The sequence below is a fragment of the Mus caroli genome, unplaced genomic scaffold, assembly GCF_978045245.1.
Source record: "Mus caroli unplaced genomic scaffold, Mus_caroli_1 scaffold_6, whole genome shotgun sequence".
Lineage (NCBI taxonomy): Eukaryota > Metazoa > Chordata > Mammalia > Rodentia > Muridae > Mus > Mus caroli.
The window spans coordinates 74,112,284-74,129,066 of NW_028227261.1; the positions used below are offsets into that span (position 1 = coordinate 74,112,284).

The 16,783-nt window shown below is 40.4% G+C and overlaps 1 protein-coding gene across 11 annotated transcripts in view; it reads left to right on the top strand.

Annotated features, from left to right (window-relative positions):
* Window positions 1–223: 223 nt before the first annotated feature.
* Mpdz (multiple PDZ domain crumbs cell polarity complex component) overlaps window positions 224–16,783 on the top strand; it is a 147,356-nt gene continuing 130,796 nt past the window's right edge. For 5 of the 11 annotated variants that reach the window (XM_021161141.3, XM_029476874.2, XM_029476876.2 and 2 more), the window contains exon 1: window positions 224–428. The gene's annotated coding sequence lies outside the window, so the exon portion shown is untranslated. Of the gene's footprint in view, window positions 429–4,101; window positions 4,175–16,783 lie in introns of those variants that run through there. The other 6 variants (XM_021161144.3, XM_085839207.1, XM_085839205.1 and 3 more) reach the window with 3 other exon arrangements.

The following is a 16,783-nucleotide window of genomic DNA, read 5'->3' on the forward strand; positions in this document are numbered from 1 at the left end:
AGTTTTTGATAAAATATCAGCAACACTGGAGTGCAAGTATTTCCCGCTCCAATATTTGTGAAATGCTATACTTAAAAAAAGGCATTTCCTTTGGAAGTCACATTTAGGAGCCTGCCCCACGCCCCGCCGCCTTCGCGCTTGTCCGTCACCCACGCCGGCCCCGGCCCGTGCGCCGGTCGTTCCATCCCGGCGGCGGCTGGGCCGCGCCCCTGATTGGCCAGCGCGCCCCGCCGGCGTCACGGCTTCCCGCAGCCCCGCGGCCTCCGGGAGCCTGGTCCGCGCGCAGCAAGGCTGGCCGGCCGTGGGCTCCGGTTCTCGGGCCACGCGTGAGCGTTCGCGCCAGGCGGCACTCCGAGGGCCGCGACTGCAGCGGAGAGGAGCTGAGCGCTCTGCCCACCCCGGGAGTCCCCGCCAGGCCGCCGAGCCGGGTAAGCGGCCCCGCCCGAGCCCTGCCCCCGGGACTCTGGAAGTTTCCCCGGCTGCGCGCTCCCCGCCGAGCTCTCCCCGCGGCCTGCGCGCCTGTTGCTGTGCGCGGGCCCGGGGAGTGCGGGAGGGCCCGGGCCTGGTGAGGGTGGGGGAGCGTGCGGGAGGCGCTTTGTGTCAGAGCCCTGCTTCGTGGGGCGCGATGGTGCTCTCTGGGCTGCTATTCTCCAGGGGCTCGGGGACTGGGCAGTTCCTTCCCGGGTCATAGGCGGCGGAGAGGAGGAGGAGGGGGCGGTGGCAGCCGGGGCGGGCGCGAGGGGGCTGCTCTGCGGGGGGGCGGGGGGGGGGGAGGACGCCGAGGATACGCAGGCCTGCGGGCGAAGGTTGGGGTTTCCTTGTAGCATCAGATAAGAGGACCGCGACTTCACTAGCCAGAGGGAAAACTCCTCTCAGTATTGTTTTAGTGTCCTGAGGGGATGAATCTGAGAACTGAGCCCAGGCCACCCCATCCTGTGCTGTAGGACAGCTGTGCAGTTGACATCACCTTTGTGTATCCATAGACCCTCGTTTAGGATGCCCTTCATAAATTAATAATCTGGGAACAGAGGGGGGATTGGTTCTAGGGGTTTGGGAGGTTTTTGCATATAGAACTTGTTAAGAGATGATGAAGATTTTATAAAGATCAAATTATCCAATGTAGTATATTACGGATTTAGAGGCTGATAGAATCCAGGATAGCAATTACATTTAAAACTCTAATAAAATTAAACTTTGAACGCTTTTGATTTCAAGTTCTAATATAAAGTTTTGGAAAAGTGCACCTGGGCTATTATGGATAGAGGAAAGCTCTGTAATTTGTCTTATCTTCCTCACCCCATTTAAAAAAAAATAAGCAAAACTTGATGGGACTTTTTTTCAGCATATTGATAATAGTGCATATGTGTGCAGTGTCTTTCATGCGTTCCTTTCTTCCTTGGATTCTTCTAGTTTCTTCTGGTTTTCTTTCTTCCTTTACCACGTTCTAATTTTACCACAGATCCCTGATGGTGGCTTGGTGAGGGAGTTAAGTTTGTTTTTAGGGTGCTCCAAATTCTGTCACCCAGAAAATGATCCACTGAATTCCTAGGGGTGTCTTTGCATTTCAGATGCTTTTTAAATAGGGAACACCTTGAGGGAGTAAAGGCTTTCTATACATCATACTTTGCTGCAGGTTGGAAGGTACTTAGAGAGATAATTTCAGAAATGCAAATTTGCATTGATTCAGTGCTGGTTAGCACTTTCAACATTTAACTAAAGTACGCAAAATGGTTTACAAATGAAATCCTGGATATGTGTTCTGGAGGTAAGACGAGGGGGTCTAGAATCTTCTGAGCAACAGTGAGTTGCTGCAAAGGTAACCAACCTGAGCTAGAGAAAGACCATTCTGCATATTACATCCTAAGTCTATCCTCATAGATTTGACTGAGTTGAGTTGCGGTTGGCTCCACTTTTTACATTTATAATATGGCTAACATCCTCTGAATTTCTTCAGATTCTTTAAGGCAGAGTTAACATACTGGACTGGATATGACTCCAAATACTGTAAATGCCCCATCTCCAGAGAAAGATCTACACTAAAGAATGAAGAAACAGATGAGTTCTTAGTGAATTCAAGATTGTCCAAGGGATGTGTCTGGCTTCAGTGGGTTTGTAAAAATAGACATTTGACCTTAGGTATAACTAGGCTGTAACTATCCTTGGGTATAGTTACATTGTTTCAAGCATCAGTTTGCTGATAAGAAAGGTATTTTTCTCTTTTAAGTTTAAGCTTTGCTTACTGAGCAGTATTTACACAAATTTGAGAAACTATATTGTTATATTGTAATTAGTTATATAATTTTAGGAGGGCTCCCTGGGAGGAAAAGTGGGGAGGAGAAATCACTGCTAATTAACCAGGTGCCTTCAATATCTAAGGTAGATAGTAGGTGGTAATTGGGAGCTTTGGAGACTTGTTGCATTGGGTTAGGTACTGGAAGGTCTGGGGATGAGTCAGAAGTAGGCATACAAAATAAATACAAAACAGTTTTCTGGAAGCTTGTTGTCTTCACTGATCACAGGGGAGGGGAGAATAGAAAGGTCTTGTATGTGGTCTTGAGATTCATTAAAAAAAAAAAAAAGCAGCCAAAGGGTCTTAGGTTGCTGGACATGATGAAGTGATAATAGTTTTGCTGTTGGGGCTGCTGTTAACGCAAGTTAGTGTTTCTCATTAAGAAGAGAGCATAGACCTGTAGGTGAAATGATTGGGAAGGAGGTGGGTGGCGGGAATTAGAGGGGATGTCATTTTGTATTTTTCTAGAGTAGAATTGAAGGTTTGGGTCAAGGGGAAGTGTGTAGGTGATGAAGGGGAAGGGGTAGGAAGTATGGATGTGTAGGCAGAGTTTTGGTTTTCCCAGTGTTTGTCATTCTGTCTGTGATCTCAAAAGTCATCCAAATGTCCTTGTGTTTTACCAGTAGTCCCTTCAAGGCAGCCCAGTCTCTCCTGTTATATACTTTCAAACTCTCTGGTATCTACCCATTGCTTGCTTCCCCAGCCACTGTGTGTGCAGTAAACGGCATCTCATTCCCAGTCTGGTGTAATGGACTTGACAGCTGGAGAACTATAATGTATGTGCTGGTGATAATGGGAAGTGATAGCCTTGGTTCCCAGGGGACAGCAATCAACAAGTGTGGCATTTGGTTGCTTGGTATCTGTGTCTTTACCTTGTAGATGATGACATCTCTGTATTTCTTTCCTGTTTGTTTCTTTTTGTGTGTTGACCTATTTTCTTCCGAAGAGGATGCCTGGTCTCATTAGATTAAGGCCACTGATTACCCCATTTAACCTTAATTATTTCTTTAAAGAAACTCTCCAAATATAGTCATATGCTTAGGTGCTAAGGATTTGGATTTCCCATGAGTTTGTAGGAAGAAGATGCATTCCTTATCCTATAAGAAAGTTCTTGGAGAAACCCAGCCTGTAAGCTGATTAGAACCAGAAGAATAGGTTGGCCTGGGGTAAAGGAGAGAGGTCAGAGAGGGGGCTGCTGGGTAGTCTAAGCATTGTTGCGGTAATATGATGCTTGGTAAGAAAGGGAGACTGCTATTTGAGGAAAGGCTATTTTATCTCTGGCCCAAGACCTACTGCTTTCTGTAAGTGTTCACTGGGCACTGTATATCTAAGGCCTTTTTCCTTTTAGAAGATAGATAGAACTTTAGTTCTTTCTAGTGTTTTATAAAAGCATAATTTTCTTAAAATATTTCTAAGCCTTAAAAATAGTAAAACAGATTCGTTAAAGAAGAAAATATTAATGTAAACATGGTGATTTGTATGTTTGATTAAAACAACACACTTTGTTTAATTAATTAACTTTCTGCTTCTTGAAGCAGGGTCTGATGTAGCCTCAGCTGGCCTCTGATTCACTATGTAACTGAGGCTGGCCTTGAACTCCTCATTCCTCTGCCTCCACCTCTGAGGTTCTAGGATTGTGTAGAAGCACACTACTATACCTAGTACTATTTCATTGATTTAGAAACTATGTCCCATGTGTGTTTTATGGCCCAATTTTTGTCATAAACTTTTTCCATTTTGAAAATTTCCCCCTTTTAGAAAAAAAATAGAAGATTAAAAATCATATGTAGCCAGATGACTTAGAGACAAGCAAAAGCCATTCTTCCAGTCCTGGCCATCTGGGTGAAGAAAAACCAGTGCAGTAGCAGAGGAAATGGAGACAAGGTTCTGACATTTTCTTTCCTTCCTGTCCTTCATATATTTAGACTTGTTGGGTTTAGAGAATTCTTATCTTTATTTATTATTCTTATAAAACATTTTTTATCTCTAGGTCTAAGATATTGTAAATAAATGCATGAAGAAAAAGTGAGAAAGGAAACATTTGTAAGAAAGATGAAAAGCACATACAGTAAACTAAGTGCACACACACTCACACACACTCACACACACTCACACACACTCATACACATTCATACATACACACACACACACAGTCACACACACACTTACACAGTCACACACAGTCACACACACATACATACACAGTCACACACATTCTCACTCACACACACACTCACACACTTACATACTCACACACACACATACACACACACACTCACACTCTCATAATACACACAGTCACACACACAGTCACACCCTCACACACACACACTCACATGCACACTCACATTCACAAACACACAAACACACTCACATGAACACTCACACACACATTCACATACACATTCACATACACATTCACATACTCACACACACATTTTAATGTAAAACAATTAGGTTCTGGTGAATATTTACCATTATTAGTTTTGATTATATAGTGGATGGATCTTAGCTTCTATTAATTATCATTTATATATTTGTAGCTTTCATAATTTCTTTTGAAGGGTAATAGATATAAATGGAAAAGGTTTTGTGTGTGTGTGTGTGTGTGTGTGTGTGTGTGTGTGAGAGAGAGAGAGAGAGAGAGAGAGAGAGAGAGAGTGTCAGATTGTGTACCTGTGAAGACTTTAGTAGTGTTTCCTGGTCCCCCTTCTCTTTCTCTACAATGGTCACAGTTTTTTTGGGGTACTGAGTTGATGAGCTGATTGCCCTGTAGTCATGGGAATCAAAGGTGGAGATCCCCACCATGCATGCAAAAGACAATAGCAGGGCCCTACATTCAGTCAAGGGTAGAGGGGGTGGAGATAGGAGGCTCCCTGCAGCTTATTGGCCAGCTAGCTAAAGCAACTCTTAAATTCAGGAGAGACTGTGTTTCCAATACAGAGAGTGATAAAGGAAAACACCTGATGTATACCTCTGGTTCCTACAGGCTCATGTAACTCACTCACATATGCAAGCACACACAGGGACATGTACATACACTGATACAGGTGTAGATACATGCACACATGTACAGCATTGCTTATTGTGAAGGTTGAGTATAGAGTGGATCAGGCTAAGTCGGCAAACGTTTTAGTCTTTCTTGTAGCTGATTGGAGACAACATGATAGATCATCTGGGACTGAATTATTGTTTTCTAGCATGAATATTTGTTCAACCCAGGAGGTTCTTGTTTTCTTAGGGAGGCATAGGGCCATTTAACATATTTGTTGCCCTAAAAAGTTTCCTTATGGCCCTTTTATTTCTTTTCTGCCTCCCTTGCCTACCCATGCCCCTTCTTCAGGGACCAGCAGTGTGCTCTCTATCACTGCAGATGAGCTGGCATAAACAGATCTTGACTAAACTGAATAGACTGATTATACAGAAGGCTATAGCTTTTTCTCTATATAATTATTTTTGAGTTCAAACTAAAGTAATTTAAACTTATAGTTACAACTTAGTTCTGTTCATTGCTCTCTACTAGTTCACTGAACATAGATATACAATTAAGGCTTTAATGGCTTAGGATTCTTTTGTATTTTCATTATTCAATTACAGTATATTTATTCTTAATTTTGTGGATGAGTAGAAGTTTTTGCTATAGAACCAATTAGATTCTACAGTTGAGAACTATAAATTAAAACAACAAAAGATAGATTTACTGGCAAAAAGGTCAAACACATAAAATCAATTCTTCTAATTTTACTTGCAAGAAGGCCACATAGAAATGAATACCTTAAGTGGTTAGTCTGAGGTGACAGATAGGCGGCAAGTGTGTGTGTGTGTGTGTGTGTGTGTCTGTGTGTGTGTGTTTGGGTATATGTGTTTCTGGTGTGTACAGTAGGAATTGTTTTGATTTTATGGGCATGGGAAAGGCTAGTAACATCTTTACTAGTAACAAAGAATATATATATATATATATATATGTACATATACATATATATATGCACACACACACACACTATATATATATATATATATATATATATATATATATATATATATATATAAACAGTAACTTTATGTCCCACTTGGGTTAGAAAGGAAGCATTAAGGAAAATGTCTGTGTCTTCTGGTTCTCTTTACCTCCATATCACAATAGACCTTAGGATAGTGGATTCTGATTCCTGTATTTTAATGTGCATCAGACTTTTTTATTTGGCAGTGAGTCTTCAGTCTTCTTAAAGTTAGGCTACTTTTGGGAAGTCATAGAATTTCAGTTTTATTTTATTAGATGTTTCAAAAAAATACTACTGGGAATTTTAAAATAAAAGGATCCAAGATCCTTAACTTTTGATATTATCAGGTGAATAAGTCAGAATAAATAATTCAAGAAATACTTCCTCTGAGCATAGCATATATTCATATTACATATATTATTTATTGTATATTCATAGTAAAGTGAACTTTGTGCTTTATTTCCAGACTCCCTGTCAAAATTCTTTTCATGTGTGTGCATATTTTTAGTATTTTAAAAATCATTTTGTTAGAATTATCTGTAATTCCATATTAAAAACATACAATAGGAATATGTAAGGCTTTAACCAGTAAAGGTGTAATTTGTTGTTAGGATTATACAAATAATAGGTAGTCTGTAAATGTTCCAATTAAGACCATTGAATATACCAAGAATTAGAGACAGGATGAACTAAAAACCTATTTTATTCTAGATCAGGCCTTTCCAACAGAAAGGTAGAAGACGTATGTAATTATAAAGGTGTGTGTGTGTGTGTGTGTGTGTGCTCCTGCACGTGTGTTAAGTGCATGTGCATATGCAGGTTTGTGTGGGCTCATGCAGAGGCCGGAAGAAGGTGTTCTAGTCTTCTGGAACTGGAGTGACAGGTAGTTGTGAGCCAACTGATAAGGGTGCTGGGAACAGAAACCTAGTGCTATGCAAGAGCAAAGAGTGCTCTTAACCCAGAACCATCTAAAATACATAACTTTAAAAATTCCTAGGATCCCCAGAAAAGAGAGATGCAAAATAGAGGAAATTTATTTTAACAGTGTATTTTGTACAGTATCATTTATTCAAAATATTATTTAATTATGAAATAAAATATGAACTACAGATGAAGTATTTGTCTTCCTTTTTTTAAAAAAGTCTCTACAGTCATTGCTATATTTTATACGCAGAATATAAAATAATCATATAGAATTTGCTGTATTTCAGAAGCCAAAGAGATACGCTGGCTCCTGGCTACCATGTTGGTAAACATAGCGCTTTAAATCATGCATCTAAGCTGTGTGGAAGATGCAGTCAAAAGAGGTGGCTTCATTGTGCCTGGACAGAGTATTCTGCTGGCTGCTCCCTTTGAGCCTTTCTTGGATTGTTTTGTCTTTGGTCTTTTGAGAAATGGTATCATGCCAGACTGGGATTGTCCTTCCTCAGCCTTACAAGTGCTTGGAGCACAGGTATATGGCACCTGTCCAGCTGGGTCAATTTTAGTCTTTATGTGTTTGTTTCTACTTTCTGACCCATTCTTGAAAGTGTAATAAAAACACTGCTTTCTTCTTCTATGTGGCTGCAAACCCCTTGATCTCCTTCGGTACTTTCTCTAGCTCCTTCATTGGGAACCCTGCGCTCTGTCTAATGGATGGCTGTGAGCATCCACTTCTGTATTTGTCAGGCACTGGCAGAGCCTCTCAGGAGACAGCTATATCAGGCTCCTGTCAGCAAGCTCTTGTTGGCATCCACAGTGTCTGGGTTTGGTGGTTGTTTATGGGATAGATCCCCAGGTGGGGCAGTCTCTGGATGTTCATTTCTTCAGTCTCTGCTCTACACTCTGTCTCTGCAATTCCTCTCATGGGTATTTTGTTCCCCTTTCTAAGAAGGATTGAAGTATCCACACTTTGGTCTTCCTTCTTCTTGAGTTTCGTGTGTTTTGCAAATTGTATCTTGGGCATTCTGAGTTTCTGGGCTAATATCCACTTATCAGTGAGTGCATACCATGTGTGTTCTTTTGTTATTGGGTTACCTCACTCGAGATGATATTTTCTAGTTCCATCTATTTGCCTAAGAATTTCATAAATTCATTGTTTTTAATAGCTGAGTAGTACCCCATTGTGTAAATGTACCACATTTTCTGTATCCATTCCTCAGCAAGAAATTATGTTCCTTCTTCCGGATCCCTTCTTTTCTCTGTCCATCCTCCAGGGAGGGGTTGATGTGTCTCATCTTCAGAGTCCTATTGATTCCTGATAATGATGTTGGGTGCTTAGTGCATCACAGTATGATGCTGGGTCATCCATTCTGTTCGGACTCAGATGGTAGGCTTGTGTCCTTATTCTCTGCCATTCTTGTGCTTGCAGTCGCCATGCCAGGCAAATGAAGATTTTTATACAGTTTGAGTATTCATCTTTAATTTTAAGAAGATTGAAATTAGATGTGAAAATATGTAAACACAGGTCCCTAAATTGTTTGTGAAGAAAAAGGAGATGCAAAATGTGCACATGGGAAAGCAAGAGGCTTAAGGTTGGAGACACGAGCACTTAAAAATGTACTGTTATGTTTAAGAGTTATTCTGTCATTAAAAACTGTTAGAAACAAAGCTTCATGCCTGATCACACTGAATGACACTGGTGTCTTCTTTTATCTGATGGTGAGGAGGTAGCTAGAGTGCTTTTCCAGCATGAAGAAAGCCTATGGATGACTACTGCTAGCTGGCAGCTTGACAAGATGTAAAAACACTCTTGGGTTTTGAGCGCAGGCAGTGATGCTCTTTGCTTTCTGAGCCTGGGCTCAGGCATTGATGCTCTTTGCTTTCTGAGCCTGGGCACAGGCATTGATTATGCTCTTTGCTTTCTGAGTTTCTAGCCATCATACCATAGTCACCTGCTTCACACTCCTATTGCTTTGACTGCTTTGCCAGGGTGGAACGAACCCTTGAAATGTGAACTGAAAGAAACCATTCTCTCTTGAGTTGTCTTTTGGAGTATCTTGTCAAAACAATAATAGGAAAAGAAAGTTAGATTCTCTGTGTTATGTTGGAATACCAAAAGAAAAGAGGAGGAGTGGAGGGTGAGATGGAGTGAAGCCCTCATTTGAAGGAGAATGGAAAACCTGGATTCTGAGCTCGTCCTGTTGCTAAATCTCCATATGCCTCATATCTAGGAAGGTTTCAGTGATTAGTTAATGCTTGATGAAGTCATACAGTCGTCAGTTTTGGACTTGTTAATTTGTGTCAATGTCTACATTTCTAGATTAATATGTATAGTTTTATTTTGTGGTTGATTTTCTAAAGCAACCAATAACATCAGTTTATTTCATACGATGAATATTGTAATAAAAATGTCTGACGCCTCTGTAACATCTTTAAGTGCTGACTTTTTTTTCTGACAGTCAAGCTACATGCTTTCCTCCATGCGTCTTTCTGCGCTTTTCAGCTTATTCACTTTATCACAAGCTCTTCCTTCCCACCTGCAGTTGCTTCTCCGAGTCTTGCTGTATTAAGTCAGAATTAAGCTCTTTCCATTAATCTCTCTGGTTAATGACACTTTATGTGTCACTACTAAGACTAAATTTTTCAATTTGGAATTTGTCAGGTTGAGTTCTACTTCTTTCAACCCCTCTGGGGCGGGAGATGATTTTTAGGACTGTAGGTAGTATAAAAAGTGTCCCTGGCTGAGGAGATGACTCAGTGGATAACGTCCTTTCATCCAAGAACGAGGGTCAGGGTTGGGATGCTCAGAACCTATGTACACACTTCAGGCCAGATTGCAGGTCTCCTTAGTCTGACAACTGGGAGCCAGAGGCAGGATTGACTAGGTAGACTAGTCGGGGGTCCATGAACTCTGGGTTCAGGTAGAGACCTTGTGTCAATTAAAAAAAAAAAAGCAGAGATCTGTCAGGGATGGTGGCTAACATCAACTTCAGGCCTCTAAATACATAGGCACAAATGCACTCTTACATCCATGTGAAGACGTGCGCGCGCACACACACACCCCATACTTATACAAAAAAGAGTTTTCGGTAACTGGGAAAGGTGTCATGAAACTTTTTGCTTTGCCACATCAGTAATAATGGGGTAGTTTACTGTTCTTACTCTAGAAATGAGTAACTTCGATTAAATTAGGGACTTATTGTGATAGCTGTTGGAAATACAAAAATACAGAGATTAATATATGGACATTACATCGAATACAAATTAGTAATCAAAGTAGTTTTGCATGTCTATTGCTTGTAGGCATTTGCAAATGTTAAAGATAGCTGATTTTGCCAAGTGGTTAGAACAACTCAAAGAGGAAAGTACTCAACCTAGGGTCACATAACTAAGAACGTGATGTGTTTATTCAAGAGAATTATCTAAGAAAGCAACTATGAACCTTGGAAAGCCCAGCTACCTGAGCTATTTAATCTGAAAACGTATAACTGTTGCTTGTCCTACATCATTACTGTTAGAAGCCAGCACAGGGAGTTGGTGCTGGGGACTCCCTTGCCTTTGATCTGTGGATTCCCAGGTTGGATCTATCTACATGTTGGCTCTGTTGCATATAGGCTGTCTGCACAGAGAAAACACGGACTTCCTGACCCCCTGTCTTATCTGAAAATGGGAGGCTCTAAAAGCATCTGTGAAGAATACATGTCATTGGCTCAAGGGAAAAGGGATATACTATTCATATTTCATAGATAGTTCAGTTGTATACATTAAAAATATGTGCATATTGTTTTGTTCTCAGGATGAGTCATTACAGTAGATGTAAAGGCAGGTAATACTTAGGCACAATTTTGCTGCAAGTAATACTTAGGTAAAAATTTGTTTGTGGGTTTCTCAAGGCAGGTTTCTCTGTGTAGCCCTGGGTATCCTGGAGCTCTCCATGTAGACCAAGCTGTCTTCAAACACAAGAGTTCTACCTGCCTCTGCCTCCGAAGCACTGGGACTAATGGTCTGCAGCACCATGCCCTGCACAATGCAATTGCATTAGCTGCGATTAGTGAACATGTATTTCAAAAGCTCCAAATAGATTGATTGTTGCCTTCATTTGTAGATTACAACTCTACCTACATCTTAGATATTTCAGTGGTAATATATCTAAGGGAGTATTTGATGGTAGATTGTGTTTGAGGAGCCAGGCTACTTTTCTCAATCACAAAAATTATGCAGAATATGACAAAGACTTTGATCTTTCTTCCTTATTTACTTTTGTTCCATTTCCAAACTCATTTGTAATCAAATTAATTTTAAATAAGTTTTGCTATTTAATTATGTAAAATCTTCATATGTGATTTCAGTATCTCTAGGAACATAATGATGGCTCCGGTAAAATCTCTAGGATTGTACTTCTGTGTCTATAAAATCTGGTGTTAGCAAGCTTTGAGATTAAACTATTTTACTATTTTAAAATAATTCATCATTAATAATTATGAAAGAAATAGTTGTTGCCTTACATCAGCTAAATTTAAGGGTTTTGAAGTACTCCATGGAAACCACAGTAGAGAATGGCCTTAGAAAGTGGGGTATGCTCACTGGAAACAGCTCAACTCCCTCACAGTCCCCGCTTTTCTCTAAGCAGACCTGGAACTCAACCAAGCCATTAGTCACCAAAAGCATAGCATGGGAGAGAAAAGGGCCACATTAACTCTAGCTCTAGGGTGTTGTTTTCTTACCAGACAACTTCTGATCAGCAATATGAGCCTGTCTTTTCTTAAATTAACTTGCAAACTTTCTCTTTACTCCTATCCAGATTCAGCGAAGGGAAATCATGGCAGCCACACACTGAATTTAGAAGCGCTGATTGATGAGGAAGGATAAAAATACCTAATTACGTGCAGTGTTTTATAGCTCAGGGTAACTACGTAGGCGAAGTGACAGAGGACACCCTTGATGATTTCTGTAGGAAAGATGCAAGAACTGGAGAACCACTTGGGAAAATAATGGAGAATGTTTGAAATAGATTTAGTCTTAAGAGCTAAAAGGTACCGTAGAAAATGACATTGGAAGAATTGTATAAACTTGAGGTTGTTAGAGAGCACCTTGCCTCTCCCTCTGTCCTAATTCCATAGTGTTTTTCAGAGAAGTTTGTCTCTATTCTCTACCTGTTAGAACTCCACTGAGGAATGTCTCTGTTAGAGTTGACAAAGCCACATATTGTTCTGCCTCAGGATTGGCTCTCCCATCTCACCAACTCAATGGAAATCCTGTGACCGAGTAGGCAGCCAAGGAATGACAGACATCTTCAGTACCAGCCCCTCCTCCTGCAACTGTGAACTCTTGCAAACCAACTGCCTGCCAAGGTTCTGTGTCCATGGGGATGCTTGAGTCTCCATGCGTTTTATAAGCACCAAGGACACAATGTGCTCAGTTCATTGGGGAATTGTCTTGTTCCAGGCAGGCAAAAGGACAAACAGCGAGCGCCAGAAGTAACTTCTCTAGAGAATTAATTTCCAGTATAGGAATTACACCTGAGGATTCTGTAACACAGAGTTTATCCTTCTGTGGGTTTGAGGGCTCCCAAGAAAACAGTGGCCCAAGTGAGTTGTTTTGTGGGGCCGGGGCTGGATCTAGAATCTCCTCTTATTGATGTGTTAATTTGCCAGAGCCACCCTTGGAGGAATCCCTCTGCCTGGCTCTGTCCAAGAAATATGTGTGGCATCTGGTATCTTGGCCATTAACACTGAAAATGAGGTTCTGAACAGGGGCAAACTGCCCAACAATCCAAATTCCCTTGACTTTCACTAAGGAGTAAGAGAACAGAAGAGAGTAAATTTCCATTAGAAGCACCATTTCCTGAGTCAGTATGCTGAGGGGAGTTGACTCTGGAGAAGGGTCCTGTCATCTAGGCCTGTGGGTAGAACACAAGAGAGACAAGTGCCAAAGACAAGGTATCAGAACCGAATTTTAATATTTATTTTGGATTCTTAACAATAACAACAACTTGATGAAAGTGGAGAAGGGAAGGCATAAAATACTAGAATAACTAAAGCAGATTTGATTTATCTAGTACTCTTTAAAAATGTTCCACCAATTTGATACTTGAAGGATGGCAACAGCTCTAAGCCACAGACCTAGAAACCACTGGTTTATGTGGACCAACCACAGTGAGCATGTGTCTCTCAGCTACGTGTGTTTTGAAGTTTTTTTCTAACTCTAGAATTGACATCAGAGTAGATTACAAGCAGAGAATAAAAGAATTTAACTAAAAAAATTACAAATCATAATTTAAATGTGTAACTCAGGAAGTAGATTCAAATCTATAAAAACAGTATTTTTGTGTTTTGGGGTATCTGTAATTTAGGAAGGAAACACATACGTTTCTGAAGGGGTATGAATACCCCTTTAGGTAGCCATCTACAAAATGAATGTGGACATACATATAGACCAAACACACATACACAAAAAATAAAAGGAAAAGGATAAAATAAGTAAAAGTAACTTTCAAAGCCCACTTCAAAGTAATTTTGAAAATTAAAGCAAAGTTAAGGAATGTTTGTTAGTTTGAATGTATTTGTTATATAAATATATTCATAACTAATAAAATGTTTAAACTTGAATTTTCTACATATTTTTCATCACCATGGGATCTTTGTCCCTCTAAAAAGAGAGGAAGTTTTAAAACTAAGGAAGTGAATAGAGTAGCAGTCCTAAGAAATGAAAGGATATAATACCATTGTTATTTTATTGGATGTTTTATGTACTTACATTTCAAATGTTATCCCCTTTCCTGGTTCTCCGGGCCCTGCCTCTCCCATATCCCTGCTTTCATAAGGGTGCTCTCCCTCCCACCCACCTACTCCCACCTACTGCCCTAGTATTCCCCTGCACTGGGGAATGGAGCCTTCACAGGACCAAGGGCTTCTCCTATTGATGGCAGACAAGGCCATCCTTTGCTACATATGGAGATGGAGCCATGGGTCCTTCCATGTGTACTCTCTGGTTGGTCGTTTAGTCCCTGGGATCTCTGGGAGAGTCTGGTTGGTTGATATTGTTGTTCTTCCTATAGGGTTGCAAACCCTTTCAGCTCCTTCAGTCCTTTCTCTAACTCCTCTATTGGGGACCCAGTGCTAAGTCCAATAGTCCCTTCCCTTCCCTTCCCTTCCCTTCCCTTCCCTTCCCTTCCCTTCCCTTCCCTTCCCTTCCCTTCCCTTCCCTTCCCTTCCCTTTCTTTTTTTTTTTTTTTTTTTTTTTTTTTTTTTTTTTACAGAATTCAGATGTTTGCAACTGCATGAGTTATCTTGGGAATGAGACCCTTCCCTTTTCAGTCCTTTCTCTAACTCCTCTATTGGGGACCCAGTGCTAAGTCCAATGGTTGGCTACAAGCATCCACGTCTGTATTTGTCAGGCTCTGGCAGAGCCTCTCAGGAGAAAGCTATAACAGGCTCCTGTTAGCAAGCATTTCTTGGCATCTGTCATAGTGTCTGTGTTTGGTACCTGTATATGGATGGATCCCCACGTGGGGCAGTCTCTGGATGGCCTTTCCTTCAGTCTCTGCTCTACACTTTGTCCCTATATTTTTTTTAGACAGGAGCTCTTGGACATAGTACTACATGAGGATCCAGCTATTCCATTCCACCCAAAAGATGCTCTAACATATAACAAGGACACATGCTTCACTATGTTCATAGCAGCCTTATTAATAATAGCCAGAAGCTGGAAAGAACCCAGATGTCCTTCAACAGAGGAATGGATACAAAAAATGTGGTACATTTACACAATGGAGTACTACTCAGCTATTAAAACAATGAATTCATGAAATTCTTAGACAAATGGATGACTAGAAAATATCATCCTGAGTGAGGTAACCCAGTCACAAAAAAACACACATGGTATGCATTCACTGATAAGTGGATATTAGCTCCAAAGCTTGGAATACCCATGATATAATTCATAGACAACATGAAGCTCAAGAAGAAAGAAGACCAAAGTGTGGATGCTTCCTTTAGTCCTTAGAAGGGGACACAATACTCACAGGAGGAAAACAAATTGTTTTAGTCTGGCTGGAATTAAGTCACGCAGACTGAATGAAATTATATGTGTGTGGGAACTCACCAATGGTGATGACATTTACAGTTTAGTAGCTTCAAGTAACATTTTTTTTCTCCAATAAGTAGAGAAGATTTGAAAAGTACTGTAATTAAAATTAAACAAACAACCAGTCAGTTCTCCCAAAGCAGATATTGTTAATATTTTTACAATTGTTGCCAATCTCTTATTTTTTTAATTCTTACTATGAAAAATTTCAAATAATACATGATCAAATAATACGTGAAGGCAAGGTGAAGGGTGGAGTCTAGCCAGTCAGCTCATGGCCGGGCTTGTTTCTCTGCTTCTCTAGCATTTCCTTAATCATTGTCATGGAAACAAGTCCCAAACACTGAACCATTTTATCTGTAAGTATTTATACACTCACTGATCTACTTACAAAAAAGTAGAGTTTAGCTTCCTTGAAAGAAGGAAAGACAAATTCCTGGTAGATATTCCTTGACTTGAGGCTACCATACCTGTTTATTAATAAGTACTATATGAGCAACTATCTAATAAATACTATAAGCTCATGACTGAGACGATAGGAATTTATCCTCTGAACAGTTCTGGATTTTGGAAAGTCCAGGGACTATATTCAGTCTAAATGAAGTCAAAAATTAAGTAGACTGGTACAGACATTCAACACAACCAACTGCCCATAAAAATCTGATCCAGTTGGATCTATGTATTTTTAGAACCCATCAGTAGTCCTGTCAAAGAAAGATAACATTCATCTTATGTGATGTTCATATATTTAAAGCAAACCAATTTTAAAATGCAATATTTTAAAGAACTTCTCACGATAAAGTATACCTGTTTGTATTAATGTTTAAAAATGTAGCTGTTGGGCTGGAGAGATGGCTCAGCGGTTAAGAGCACTGATTGCTGTTCTGAGTTTAATTCCCAGCAACCACATGGTGGCTCACAACCATCTGTCATGGGATCGGATGCCCTCTTCTGGTGTGTGTCAGAAGTCAGTTACAGTGTACTATGGGTCACCTCCCTAGTACCCCATGTAGGAATGCTGGAATCTGTATCGTACTTGCTTTCTCTTGTGCGCTTTAGCTCATTGTGGCTTTAGCTCCTTACCGACTCATGATCTGTCTTTCACTCTCATTTATTTTTACTTTCTTCTGTATTCTGAACATCCCTCTTGCATGATCTCATTTCCAGTTTCCCTTGCATTTTGCATATCTTTTATACCATCACAGGTCATTGACCTGAAATACAATCTGATCATATTACATACTTGACCAAATTAAACTTTAAATAGAATCCAAACTTTTGTATTCAGGTTCCTTAGTAATTTGGAGTGTCCTTATCCCTAGCTTCATCATGTCTGTCAGAGGTAAGAAAGTTCTGTATTCAGAAGGTGCCATGTATACTGCCTTGCCACACTGCACACTCACCATCAGCTCTAACTCCTGCCCATTTTTTAGGAGTCTGTGAGGGGTATGGGGTCTGTAGCTCTGGGAAGCTTTTTCTGACTTCTCAC